Source organism: Cherax quadricarinatus, chromosome 35 (genome assembly GCF_038502225.1).
Source record: "Cherax quadricarinatus isolate ZL_2023a chromosome 35, ASM3850222v1, whole genome shotgun sequence".
Taxonomy (NCBI): Eukaryota; Metazoa; Arthropoda; class Malacostraca; order Decapoda; family Parastacidae; genus Cherax; species Cherax quadricarinatus.
Window position 1 is genome coordinate 29,632,221 of NC_091326.1, and position 14,511 is coordinate 29,646,731.

Consider the following 14,511-nt stretch of genomic DNA (forward strand, 5'->3'; position numbering starts at 1 on the left):
ATTTATCGTGGGGTATGTATGTATGTATGTATCGTGGGGAGATGAGAAAACGAGTTTTAGCGAGGACTTTTTGTAGGACAATGAACTGAAATCGGGAAGTTTATGGGAGGAGATGGGAGAGATTTTACTGAGGGTTACAGGTCCATCACTGTTGGGGAGTTGCTAGAGTTGGGAGGGGAGGAAGTGGTTCAGAAAGTCGTGTAAAGCGTTCGATAAAAGGGGAAGGGGGAACAAACGGGCTTGCCAAACGAAAGATGTTGGTGGGAAGAGGTTTGTGCATGCATGTGGGTGATTGAGAGGTGTAAGTGTGAATGATTGTGTGTAATTGGGATGTGTGGGTGAAGTACATTGGGGTTTTCACCCTATTTTAATGTGTCCTGTGCATGGGAGTGCTAGAGGTGAGTTCATGCGATCTTTGTGTGAGTGTGCACCACACTCACACTTGCGCAGTTTTGTTCCACCATAAGGTAGGTGGAAACGTATGGTGCACTGATAAAAGTGAATTTTGTAGGTTGGACAGTGTTAATTAATATTTGTCCATTAATGTAAGGAATCCATGGTTAGTAGACACAGGAGGGCCTTCTGAAATTATATGGTGTTTAGACAATGAAGAAGGCCTTTTGTAGTAATGTAAAATATTAGAAGTCTGAGAACGCTGCATGGGACAGCAAAAAAGATAGGATTCGACTCCCATAGTAAACTAAGTCAGGTATATCAATGGAACTTAAGGTTTTGTTAATAATACTATGGAAAGTTCAACAAATCTTGTGGTTTTGAATTATGCAACAATGTGGGGATGTCCAGAGGGGTGGGTATAACAGGGAGGGGGGGGGGAGGAAGTGAATGTGATTGCGATCATGTTGAGAAAGACAAAATTAACTAATATGCCATACTCCTTGCACTGAAATGCATCTATGTATCTAAGATTGACAGTTTAATTGTAACTGATTCTCTGTCATCCATAAATGCTCTCAACTCATTAAGCATAAATTGTTGTATGCTTGTGTCAGTACAAAACAAAATTCTGGCCACAAAATAGAGCGAAACACCAACGTCAAAGACCTGGGAGTGATCATGTCGGAGGATCTCACCTTCAAGGACCATAACATTATATCAATCGCATCTGCTAGAAAAATGACAGGATGGATAATGAGAACCTTCAAAACTAGGGAGGCCAAGCCCATGATGACACTCTTCAGGTCACTTGTTCTATCTAGGCTGGAATATTGCTGCACACTAACAGCACCTTTCAAGGCAGGTGAAATTGCTGACCTAGAAAATGTACAGAGAACCTTCACGGCGCGCATAACGGAGATAAAACACCTCAATTACTGGGAGTGCTTGAGGTTCCTAAAACTGTATTCCCTGGAACGCAAGCGGGAGAGATACATGATTATATACACCTGGAAAATCCTAGAGGGACTAGTACCGAACTTGCACACGAAAATCACTCACTACGAAAGCAAAAGACTTGGCAGACGATGCAACATCCCCCCAATGAAAAGCAGGGGTGTCACTAGCACGTTAAGAGACCATACAATAAGTGTCAGGGGCCCGAGACTGTTCAACTGCCTTCCAGCTTACATAAGGGGGATTATCAACAGACCCCTGGCAGTCTCCAAGCTGGCACTGGACAAGCACCTAAAGTCGGTTCCTGACCAGCCGGGCTGGTACGTTGGTTTGCGTGCAGCCAGCAGCAACAGCCTGGTTGATCAGGCTCTGATCCACCAGGAGGCCTGGTCACAGACCGGGCCGCGGGGGCGTTGACCCCCGGAACTCTCTCTAGGTAAACTCCAGGTAGCCAGACACAGGTATGGTAAGATTGTGGACAGTGGAGTCAGAGTGCACATGCTGTGGATTCCATCTCACATTGGTCTTCGAATGCATGATAGAACTGATAAATTGGCTACGCTGTATGCTTTCAAAGAGGGAGAAGATTACAATCTTGGCTTGTCAGGTAGTAGTTTGAGAACAATAATACGAAAAGAACTTCAACTGAATTTTATGGACTTAAGACTCAGGGAGACTGACACCAGTCAGTCCATCTATCATCATTCTATCATGCAGGAGGAGCCACATGTCTATGGTGCATCCAACAAAATAAGTAGACTCTTGGATGTCACTACCGCCCGGCTCCGGCTGGGTTACAAGTATCTTTGGCAGGTTAAATCATCACCACCAGATGTAGACCAAACGAAATGTAAACTTTGCCAGATGGATTATTGTCACACCCTGCGTCATTATGTACTGGAGTGTGAGAAAAGTAATGAATTTAGAAACAACTCACTCAGAAATGTTCAAGAAATGGCAAAGTATTTTATCCACTTTGCTAGCTGTAAATAAAGCATTATATACGTGTGTGTGTGTGTGTGTGTGTGTGTACTCACCTAGTTGTACTCACCTAGTTGAGGTTGCGGGGGTCGAGTCCGAGCTCCTGGCCCCGCCTCTTCACTGATCGCTACTAGGTCACTCTCCCTGAGCCGTGAGCTTTATCGTACCTCTGCTTAAAGCTATGTATGGATCCTGCCTCCACTACATCGCTTCCCAAACTATTCCACTTACTGACTACTCTGTGGCTGAAGAAATACTTCCTAACATCCCTGTGATTCATCTGTGTCTTTAGCTTCCAACTGTGTCCCCTTGTTACTGTGTCCAATCTCTGGAACATCCTGTTTTTGTCCACCTTGTCAATTCCTCTCAGTATTTTGTATGTCGTTATCATGTCCCCCCTATCTCTCCTGTCCTCCAGTGTCGTCAGGTTGATTTCCCTTAACCTCTCCTCGTAGGACATACCTCTTAGCTCTGGGACTAGTCTTGTTGCAAACCTTTGCACTTTCTCTAGTTTCTTTACGTGCTTGGCTAGGTGTGGGTTCCAAACTGGTGCCGCATACTCCAATATGGGCCTAACGTATACGGTGTACAGGGTCCTGAACGATTCCTTATTAAGATGTCGGAATGCTGTTCTGAGGTTTGCTAGGCGCCCATATGCTGCAGCAGTTATTTGGTTGATGTGCGCTTCAGGAGATGTGCCTGGTGTTATACTCACCCCAAGATCTTTTTCCTTGAGTGAGGTTTGTAGTCTCTGACCCCCTAGACTGTACTCCGTTTGCGGCCTTCTTTGCCCTTCCCCAATCTTCATGACTTTGCACTTGGTGGGATTGAACTCCAGGAGCCAATTGCTGGACCAGTTCTGCAGCCTGTCCAGATCCCTTTGTAGTTCTGCCTGGTCTTCGATCGAGTGTATTCTTCTCATCAACTTCACGTCATCTGCAAACAGGGACACCTCAGAGTCTATTCCTTCCGTCATGTCGTTCACAAATACCAGAAACAGCACTGGTCCTAGGACTGACCCCTGCGGGACCCCGCTGGTCACAGGTGCCCACTCTGACACCTCGCCACGTATCATGACTCGCTGCTGTCTTCCTGACAAGTATTCCCTGATCCATTGTAGTGCCTTCCCTGTTATCCCTGCTTGGTCCTCCAGTTTTTGCACCAATCTCTTGTGTGGAACTGTGTCAAACGCCTTCTTGCAGTCCAAGAAAATGCAATCCACCCACCCCTCTCTCTCTTGTCTTACTGCTGTCACCATGTCATAGAACTCCAGTAGGTTTGTGACACAGGATTTCCCGTCCCTGAAACCATGCTGGCTGCTGTTGATGAGATCATTCCTTTCTAGGTGTTCCACCACTCTTCTCCTGATAATCTTCTCCATGATTTTGCATACTATACATGTCAGTGACACTGGTCTGTAGTTTAATGCTTCATGTCTGTCTCCTTTTTTAAAGATTGGGACTACATTTGCTGTCTTCCATGCCTCAGGCAATCTCCCTGTTTCGATAGATGTATTGAATATTGTTGTTAGGGGTACACATAGCGCCTCTGCTCCCTCTCTCAATACCCATGGGGAGATGTTATCTGGCCCCATTGCCTTTGAGGTATCTAGCTCACTCAGAAGCCTCTTCACTTCTTCCTCGGTTGTGTGCACTGTGTCCAGCACTTGGTGGTGTGTGTGTGTGTGTATGAGTGTGTATGAGTGTGTATGAGTGTGTATGAGTGTGTGCGTGTGTGTGTGTGTGTTTGTGTGTGTGTACTCACCTAATTGTGGTTGCAGGGGTCGATACTCAGCTCCTGGCCCCGCCTCTTCACTGATCGCTACTAGGTCCTCTCCCTCTCTGCTTCCTGAGATTTGTCATACCTCTTCTTAAAACTATGTATGGTTCCTGCCTCCACTACTTCACTTGCTAGGCTATTCCACTTCCTGACGACTCTATGACTGAAGAAATACTTCCTAACGTCCCTGTGACTCGTCTGAGTCTTCAGCTTCCAGTTGTGACCCCTTGTTTCTGTGTCCCCTCTCTGGAACATTCTATCTCTGTCCACCTTGTCTATTCCCCGCAGTATCTTGTATGCCGTTATCATGTCTCCCCTGACCCTTCTGTCCTCCAGTGTCGTCAGTCCAATTTCCCTCAACCTTTCCTCGTACCACATTTCCCTGAGCTCTGGGACTAGCCTTGTTGCAAACCTTTGTACTTTCTCTAACTTCTTGACGTGCTTGACCAGGTGTGGGTTCCAGACTGGTGCTGCATACTCCAGTATTGGTCTAACATACAGTGTACAGTGTCTTGAACGATTCCTTATTAAGGTATCGGAATGCTATTCTCAGGTTTGCCAGGCGCCCGTATGCTGCAGCAGTTATTTGGTTGATGTGTGCCTCCGGTGACGTGCTCGGTGTTATGGTCACCCCAAGGTCTTTCTCCTTGAGTGAGGTCTGTAGTCTTTGTCCACCTAACCTATACTCTGTCTGCGGTCTTCTTTGCCCCTCCCCCAATCTTCATGACTTTGCATTTGGCAGGGTTGAATTCGAGAAGCCAGTTTCTGGACCACATGTCCAGCCTCTCCAGATCTCTTTGCAGTCCTGCCTTATCCTCATCCGATTTCATTCTTCTCATCAGCTTCACATCATCTGCAAACAGGGACACTTCAGAGTCTATTCCTTCCATCATGCTGCTCGCATATATCAAAAATAGCACTGGTCCTAGAACTGACCCCTGTGGGACCCCGCTCGTCACAGGCGCCCACTGTGATACCTCTTCACGTACCATGACTCGTTGTTGCCTCCCTGTCAGGTATTCCTTGATCCATTGCAGTGCCCTCCCTGTTATATGCGCCTGATCCTCCAGCTTCTGCACTAATCTCTTGTGGGGAACTGTGTCAAAGGCCTTCCTGCAGTCTAGGAAAATGCAGTCAACCCACCCCTCTCTCTCGTGTCTTACTTCTGTTACCTTGTCATAAAACTCCAGAAGGTTTGTGACACAGGATTTGCCTTCCATGAACCCATGCTGGTTTTTATTTATAATCTTGTTCCGTTCCAGGTGTTCCACCACTCCTCCTGATAATCTTCTCAATGACTTTGCACACAATACATGTCAGAGACACAGGTCTGTAGTTTAGTGCATCATTTCTGTTTCCTTTTTTAAATATGTGGACTACATTTGCTGTCTTCCATTTCTCATGTAGTTGCCCAGTTTCAAGGGATGTGTTGAAGATTGTGGTTAGGGGCACGCACAGCATCTCTGCTCCTTCTCTAAGGACCTATGGGGAGATGTTGTCCAGTCCCATCGCCTTTGAGGTATCAAGGTCACTTAGCAGCTTCTGCACCTCCTCCTCGGTTGTTCGTATGTCATCCAACACTTGTTGGTATATTCCCTCTTGATGTTCCCTTCTGTGCTGTCTTCCCAGAGCCCTTCCTGTCTCTACTGTAAAAACTTTCTTAAATCTCCTGTTTAGCTCCTCACATACCTCCTGATCATTTCTCGTGAGTTCTCCACCTTCTGTCCTCAGTCTGATCACCTGGTCTTTGACTGTTGTCTTCCTCCTGATGTGGCTATACAACAGTTTCGGGTCAGTCTTGATTTTCGATGCTATGTTATTTTTATTCTGTCGCTGGGCCTCCCTCCTTACCTGTGCATACTCGTTCCTGGCTCTGCGACTGATCTCCCTATTTTCATGTGTTCTCTGCATTCTGTACTTTTTCCATTCTCTATTGCACTTTGTTTTTGCCTCCTTACACCATCGGGTAAACCAGGGGCTCGTTCTGGTCTTCCCAGTGTTTCTGTTGCCCTTGGGAATAAACCTTTCCACTGCCTCCTTGCATTTTGTTGTTACATATTCCATCATTTCATTTACTGGCTTTCCTGCCAGTTCTCTGTCCCACGGGACCTCCTGCAAGAAGTTCCTCAACCCTATGTAGTCCTCTTTTATAGTCAGGCTTTTCCCATTCAACTCCTGTTATTCTCTCCACTTGCAGCTGTACTATATATTCACAGCAGAGAACCACGTGGTCGCTAGCTCCTAGGGGACTCTCATACCTGATGTCCTCCATGTCTGAACTGCCCAGAGTGAACGCAAGGTACAATCTTGCTGGTTCATCCTCCCCTCACTCTGGTAGTGTCCTTTACATATTGGTGCACGAGGTTTTCCAGCACCACGTCCAACATCTTGGCTCTCCAATTTCGGGACCCCCATGTGGCTCCAGGTTTTCCCAGTCAATCTCCCTGTGGTTGAAATCCCCCATAACCAGCAACTTTGCTCTGCTGGAGTAAGCTCTTCTTGCCACCTCAGCAAGTGTGTCCACCATTGCTCTGTTGCTCTCTTCACATTCCTCTCTTGGCCTCCTGCAGTTCTGTGGTGGATTATACATCACTGCAATGACCACCTTGTGTTCCCAGACTGAAGTGTACCTACTATGTAGTCTCTCCCATCTCATCTATGCCTTCCATTTTCTCGAATTTTCATCTGTTTTTTACGAGCAGAGCAACCCCACCTCCCCCTCTGCCCCTTCTATCTTTCCTCATGATCTGGTATCCTGGTGGGAAGATTGCATCTGTTATTGTCTCTGAGTTTTGTTTCTGTAACTGCTATGATGTCTGGGGACTTCTCATTGATTCTTTCTTGCCATTCCTAATGTTTATTCATTAATCCATCTGCATTTGTGTACCAAACCTTCAACTTCTGTTCTAATACTGTAACTGTGGTGCGGGGGGTGGGAACAGAGGGATCGGTGTGTGATGGTTGGTTTGGATTGGATTGTTCAGTTGCCTTTGGGGTGTCGTGGCTGGGGTCCTTCTGCAGGTGGGTGTGTGTGTGTGTGTACTCACCTATTTGTACTCACCTATTTGTGGTTGCAGGGGTCGAGTCCTAGCTCCTGGCCCCGCCTCTTCACCGGTTGCTACTAGGCCCTCTCTCTCCCCGCTCCATGAGCTTTATCAAACCTCGTCTTAAAACTGTGTATGGTTCCTGCCTCCACTACGTCATTTTCTAGGCTATTCCACTGCCTTACAACTCTATGACTGAAGAAATACTTCCTACTATCTCTCTGACTCATTTGTGTCTTCAACTTCCAATTGTGGCCTCTTGTTTCTGTGTCCCCTCCCTGGAACATCCTGTCCTTGTCCACCTTGTCTATTCCACGCAGTATTTTATATGTCGTTATCATGTCTCCCCTGACCCTCCTGTCCTCCAGTGTCGTCAGGCCGATTTCCCTTAATCTTTCTTCATAGGACATTCCCCTTAGCTCTGGAACAAACCTTGTTGCAAACCTTTGTACTTTCTCTAGTTTCTTGACGTGCTTTATCAAGTGCGGGTTCCAAACAGGTGCTGCATACTCCAGTATGGGCCTGACATACACGGTGTACAGTGTCTTGAATGATTCCTTACTAAGGTATCGGAATGCTGTTCTCAGGTTTGCCAGGCGCCCATATGCTGCAGCAGTTATCTGATTGATGTGTGCTTCCGGAGACATGCTCGGTGTTATACTCACCCCAAGATCTTTCTCCTTGAGTGAGGTTTGCAGTCTTTGGCCACCTAGCCTATGTGTGTGTGTGTGCGCGCGCGCGTGTGTGTATGAGTGCGTGTGTGAGTGTATGTGTGTTTGTTTTTGTGTGTGTGTGACAACAATCAATATTTGCACCAATAACTCACTACAGTTGTGACCGGGTGTGGAAGTGTGAATTGCTCATTTCTCTATAATTTGTTCATGGTTGTAGCCATGTATAAACGTAAGTAACCATTCTTACAGGATTTATTACCTTTGTACCTAGTTCAGCTATCAAAACTTTGGGGTCCCAGTCCCTGAACCCATAACGTACCTCTGTAATCTGTAAATACCTTTGTAACTTGTCATGATTGAGACCAGACCTACCTGGAGTTCATTACCTTCGCAAATTGTGAGTTCATTACCTTTGTAACTTGCTCAGCTATCAAAACTTTGGAGTCCAGTCCCTGGACCAATTATGTACCTCTGTAATCTTTTGACTACCGCCCACAGGATGGGTATGGGGTGCATAATAAACATATTAAACTAACTAGGAGGGGAGATAATTTCAATTATTAGGTAAGTGTTTGTAATCTGTTTTGGGAAGTGGGAAAGGCCAGCATATTGTCACTATACGGCATTATGCTATTTTAATGGTTTTAACAGATGCACGCATCATGTATGTACTTGTTGAATTTACTCTTGTGTTATCTTTATGACCCGGTGTAGTGTCAGGCCAAGTTACTGGTTAGAACCACATGCACTATCTTTTCCTTTGTGCACCTAGCCATATAGGTACATGTATAGCATGTGTTGGTTCTAATGCAATGTACATATGGTTAGGGGTGTGCATATTAATGTATTGTGTTAGTGGTGTAGGTGATTCTTTAACCCATGTTCAGCTATATGTGCGATATGTGTACCTAGTATGTAACTGTTATCTTATGTTTCTGTCATTTGTCAGGTATACAGACCTATCAGACATCAATGACATACTGCTATACAGAAAGCCACATGTTATGCCGAGCATTTCCAGCAAATTAGGTCAGTTTTGTCCCGGGATGCGACCCACACCAGTCCACTAACACCCAGGTACCCATTATACTGATGGGTGAACATAGACAACCAGTGTAAGGAAACACGTCTAATGTTTCTACCCTCGCCGGGAATCGAACACTATTATAAGGATTAAAGTAAACTCAGCATATATACGCTGAGACATACACCTCTCGGTGTATATATTCTGTGCTGTCTAAAATTATTCGTTGTTATCCTCATAAAACTCTCGTTGTAAAATAAGAGACTTCAGATTGTTTTACATGGAAAGTTAATAAATTAGGATAATCGAAAAAGGCAATAAGTGTTGTTTGTTTCCATTAGGAGTTAATAATCCGAATAATTACTTACTAAAGTATTCTTTTCCATCTGGCGAGTCTTAATGTACAATTGTGTGATAAATACTTTAGTTACCTCTAACATATTTTCTTTAAAATAAACAAATCTGCAAACGAAAAGAAAATGGCATTTGCTAGTTTAGTCTAGAGAGTAACTTCGTAAAATCAGAGAACAAAACTTTAAGAAAAACTAAGCTTTATTTAGGTTTGTTACGGTTCGAATCTTAACCTTTAGCCAGGTTAGTGCACTCCGTAACAACACACTTCATAGAATGAGAGGATATGGTTCCAAACTTAGAAATGTAAGGCACAAATAATAGTTACTCAGTCTTTTTCTAGTTTCTTTTTATTTAAAAGTTTAAAATACTTTAGATATTCATAAATATCTATTAAATATCACTGTCAGAAACTTCCCTTCACACAAGAGAACTCTTAAATAGAATGTACATCATAGACCCCCTCTGGAGACTGTCAATATGGCCACCTTTTTTGTAAATTCAAGTGTGTTACTATCAATGCCAATGGCTTAAGGACTGAAGTTAAAAAAGTGTGGCCCGGTGGCCTGGTGGCTAAAGCTCCCGCTTCACACACGGAGGGCCCGGGTTCGATTCCCGGCGGGTGGAAACATTTCGACACGTTTCCTTACACCTGTTGTCCTGTTCCCTGTTGTCCTGTTCACCAAGCAGCAAATAGGTACCTGGGTGTTAGTCGACTGGTGTGGGTCGCATCCTGGGGGACAAGATTAAGGACCCCAATGGAAATAAGTTAGACAGTCCTCGATGACGCACTGACTTTCTTGGGTTATCCTGGGTGGCTAACCCTCCGGGGTTAAAAATCCGAACGAAATCTTATCTTATCTTATCTTACACTCGATAATGATCAGAGGAATATTACTGCTTCCTCAATAGTAACATTACTTGTGTGTAAGTACATATATTGAGATTTAACACTTTCACTGAGTAACTCCCTGGCATAAGGAATATTATCACAAAGTTCTAAGCTTGACACTGGTCGTCACATCGTAACCTGAAGATAACAGTATATAATTGTCCACAGACTTCACTTCACAATAAACCACAAGTTGGTTCAGGAGTTTCTATAACACAATTCTCTATCCAAGTGAGCCCCTCAAGGAAGGTTCCTTGACGCTGGTGAGGGGCTCTTGATTCAGGGAATTGGATCTGTGCTCCAGTTTCCTGAATTAAGCCTGAATACCTTCCACATCCCCCCCACAGGCGCTGTATAATCCTACGGGTTTAGCGCTTCCCCTTGATTATAATAATAATAATATCCAAGTGAGAATAAGGCGGAGTACTAGGAGGGTAGCTTAGTCAATGTACACTGAGTCAGCAGAGAGAGTGAACTGGCCATAGACAGTAAATCCCTTCATGACATCAACTCGTCAAAAGGGGGAGAGGGTAGAGCGGTGCTAACTACCCGCCAATGGAGATACCTTGTTATAAACCTTAGCCAGGTGTACCTACTTAACACCCCTCAAGGAAGGTTCCTTGATGTTGGTGAGGGGCTCTTGATTTAGGGAATTGGATCTGTGCTCCAGTTCCCCGAATTAAGCCTGAATGCCTTCCACATCCCCCCCCCAGGCGCTGTATAATCCTCCGGGTTTAGCGCTTCCCCTTGATTATAATAATAATAACCTACTTAACACATTACTCAACATTATATATATATATATATATATATATATATATATATATATATATATATATATATATATATATATATATATATATATATATATATATACATCATACCCGGGTATATTCCTAAATCAGATAATATTATAAACTAGTGGAATCTTTAATTTAGCTAATATTAAAGAAACTCCGAGTATAATATTAAGTGGATAATACATAGAATCATTGTTCGCATCGCTATTGGGCCGTGCGGACAGGCTGCGCAGTAGCTCCTGATTCAACTGACTTCTGCGCAGTTTTCACAGACCAGGAGAGTTAACACGGTCTGTGCTGCATTCACACAAGGCTAACTCAGTGATTCTACAATGCACACATTAATGCCAAACATTATACGAGACGTCTACGGCATCCCCAATGAAGAATTATATGGCGTAGCTTTGAATGGGATGTCAAGGATATTTATAAAATTCGAGAATGCCGGCTTCTACAACAAGATTGTGGAAATTTTTAAAGAAAGGAGAATGGTAGTGAATTCGGCTGTGGAAGTGTGTCTACATGACGTGTCGACGTATGTCACCTGGGTCAAGGTGAGAAATGTGCCTTTCGAGGTGGAGGAGTACGATCTGTGGGATGTTTTCGGAAGATACGGAACGGTGCATGCAGCGACCAAGGGAGTGTGGAGCGAGGGCCAATACGAGGGGTTCCCGGAGGGCTCCTTCACCATCAAGATCATCAAGATGACGCTCCACCACTCGATTCCCTCTTATGTACGTCTGGAGAAATATAGGACCCAGGTGTTTGTTCATTACACGGGCCAAAGGAAGACTTGCAGACTATGCAACTCTTTTGAGCATATGGCTGCCCAGTGCCCCCGTCGACTGGTTGGCCACTCCCGGAACCAGTCACCTGTGGGCCTACGGGCTGAGGCTTTCGTGACTGAGCCTGGTACCTCAGCTGGGCAAGTTCCCAAGCTTTGGAGTGATGAGATGCAACAGGAGAACACGCAATCTACGATGTGTGCCACCCTGTCTGTGGATGCATCGACCATGCCCACGCTTACAGTGGATCCTGTGGGGCCTGAGGTTTTGCCACAGGATAAGTTGCTGGAAGACGTGTTGCAGGACCTTCTAGATGGAACAGAACATGGTCCTGTTGTTTCGACGGCGTGTCGTGAGTTAATGACTGTGGAATCCCCTAACATGGAAATGCAGGACAAAACCACGTTCGTACGGACGCATGAGGTGGTGGTGGAGGTTCACCAGGAGGCTTCGTCCAGCGAGGGGATGCATGTGGATGGCAGCTCCTGCAAACGTTCGGCGGGAGTGTCGGATATGGACAACGTCTTGACACCAGGACAGCGCCCAGGGAGGAAATCGTGGGCGAAAGTGGCTGAGCCGCCTGTCACAGAAGGGATAGTTTCAAGGTCCCAGCATAAGGGTAGAGTGCAGGGGGGGGGGGGTCTCGAGAAGCCGAATGACAAAGACGGGCAGTCAAATGTGTGAGTGGGAACAGGAAAGACCCAAAAACATAGAGGTAAACCACCTTTTTTGTAAATTCAAGTGTGTTACTATCAATGCCAATGGCTTAAGGACTGAAGTTAAAAAAGTGTGGATGGAGTGGTTTTTGCGTCGTTACAATGTGGATGTATGTTTTATGCAAGAACATAATTATAAATTTGGTAGAGAGTTACGGTTGAAAGGCTACCAAATGTATGCGAGTAATTTTTTAAAATTAAAGGGAGGGGTGGCTATAGTGGTGAAGGAGTCCAGCCCTTGGAGCATCTTGGGATGGGAGGAGGGGGGAGATGGAAGGGTGGTAAGGGTGGATGGGTATTGGGGTGGGGTTAGAGTTTGTTTTATCGGAGTTTATATGCCAGCGGACAGTAACTCTAAAGTTAAAATAGACTTTGTGAGGGAGGCTTTAACGTTTCACATCCGGGGTTTACCTTTAATTTCGGTCTTAGGTGGGGATTGGAATTGCATTATCCGCCATGGGGATGTTGAGCCAAGGGGGGTGGGGTGCGTTCTACCTGTCCTAAGAAATCTGCTGGGGGATGTAGGGGTTTATGATGTAGTGGGGAGGGGTGGGTGGGGGGTGGAACATACGTTTGTGCGCAGAGGTTACGCGGCCCAACTGGATAGGATTTATGCTACACAAGGAATTCGAGTTGGGCGCGTGCAGACCCTTGATCTGGGGTTTTCCGATCACCATGCAGTGCTAGTGGACTTGGACTGGGATGGAATGATCAGGGTTTATTCAGGGTATTGGAAACTGAATGGGTGGCTCTTGGAGGGGGAAGGGGATGGGTCCGCTTTTCAGGATTGGTGGAAAAATATCTGGGAAACGCGGAGGGCAGATGAATGTTTGTTGGAATGGTGGGAAACGTGTGCCAAACCCGGAATAGCGAGTTATTATAAGAAGCGGGGAAAGGAGGAAGCAAGGTGGAGGTTTGGGCTAAAAACTATTTGGAGGGGCAGCTTAATGATTACTATGTGGAGGGTGGAAGTAGTAGGTATGACGACATTGAACATCTTTGTAGTCGACTTGCAGAAATTCACAATGAACGTTTTAATGTGGTTCGAGTCAGAGCAGGTATGGAAGAAGTGCTCTGGGGCAACAAACCTTCCGGTTGTGTCTTGCACAAATTAAGGGTCAGACAACAGGCGACGTCCCTCTTGCAATTGGAAGTATGCACGGGTTTGGGTGGTTACCTGCCGGGTCAAGTACTCCTCACCACGGACAGCATGAGTATTTATGCTGATCTATGGTTTGGGGAAAAGCTACGGTGGGGAGTAGGGGGGGTCCAGGCGGGTGACCTGGTGGGGAGGGATTTCAGAAAAGTTGTGTGACAGGGATAGAACGGTACTAAAAGGTAGAATTCGAGTGGAGGAGGTAGAGGAGGCGATTTTTACTATGAGTAAAGGAAAGGCACCAGGTATAGATGGCATTTCGAATGATTTTTATAGGGCACATTGGGGAAGTATAAAGCATTGTTTGGTTGATGTATTGAATTGCATGCTCATGGAGGGGAGGTTAGGTATGTCGCAAAGTACGGGGGTAGTTGTGTTGGTGCCCAAAAAGGGAGAGGGGAAGGGTCTGAGTGCATATAGAGCTATATCTCTTATGTGCTCGGACTGTAAAATCTTTGCAAAAGTTTTAGGAAATAGAATGAGGAAGGTTATGGGGTCGGTTATTCACGAGGGACAGCTAGGCATACCAGGTAGGAGCATGAGGGATGGGCATGTACATATTAGGGAATTTTTGGAGGAATGTCAAGGGGGGGTGTCCTCTGGCTTGACTGGCAAAATGCTTACGACTGTGTTGATAGAGATTTATTGAGGCTTATTTAATTGAAGCAGGGTTTTGGAGAGGAGATTGTAAGATGGGTTGATACCTTGTATGTCTCGGCTATGATACGTGTACAGGTAAATGGTAAATTGGGCAGCCGGTCCGTATGGAACGGGGTTTGAGGCAAGGGTGCCCCCTCTCCCAGCTGCTTTTTGCTTGTATGCAAAACCCCTTTTATGAGCTGGTGGACGGTGGTTTGAGGTGTGGGACGCGGAGCAGTGACCATGCAGCGCGTGTGCTCAGGTACGTAGATGATACCACGATTTTGTTAAAAGAGGAGGATTTGCGGATCGTGGGATGG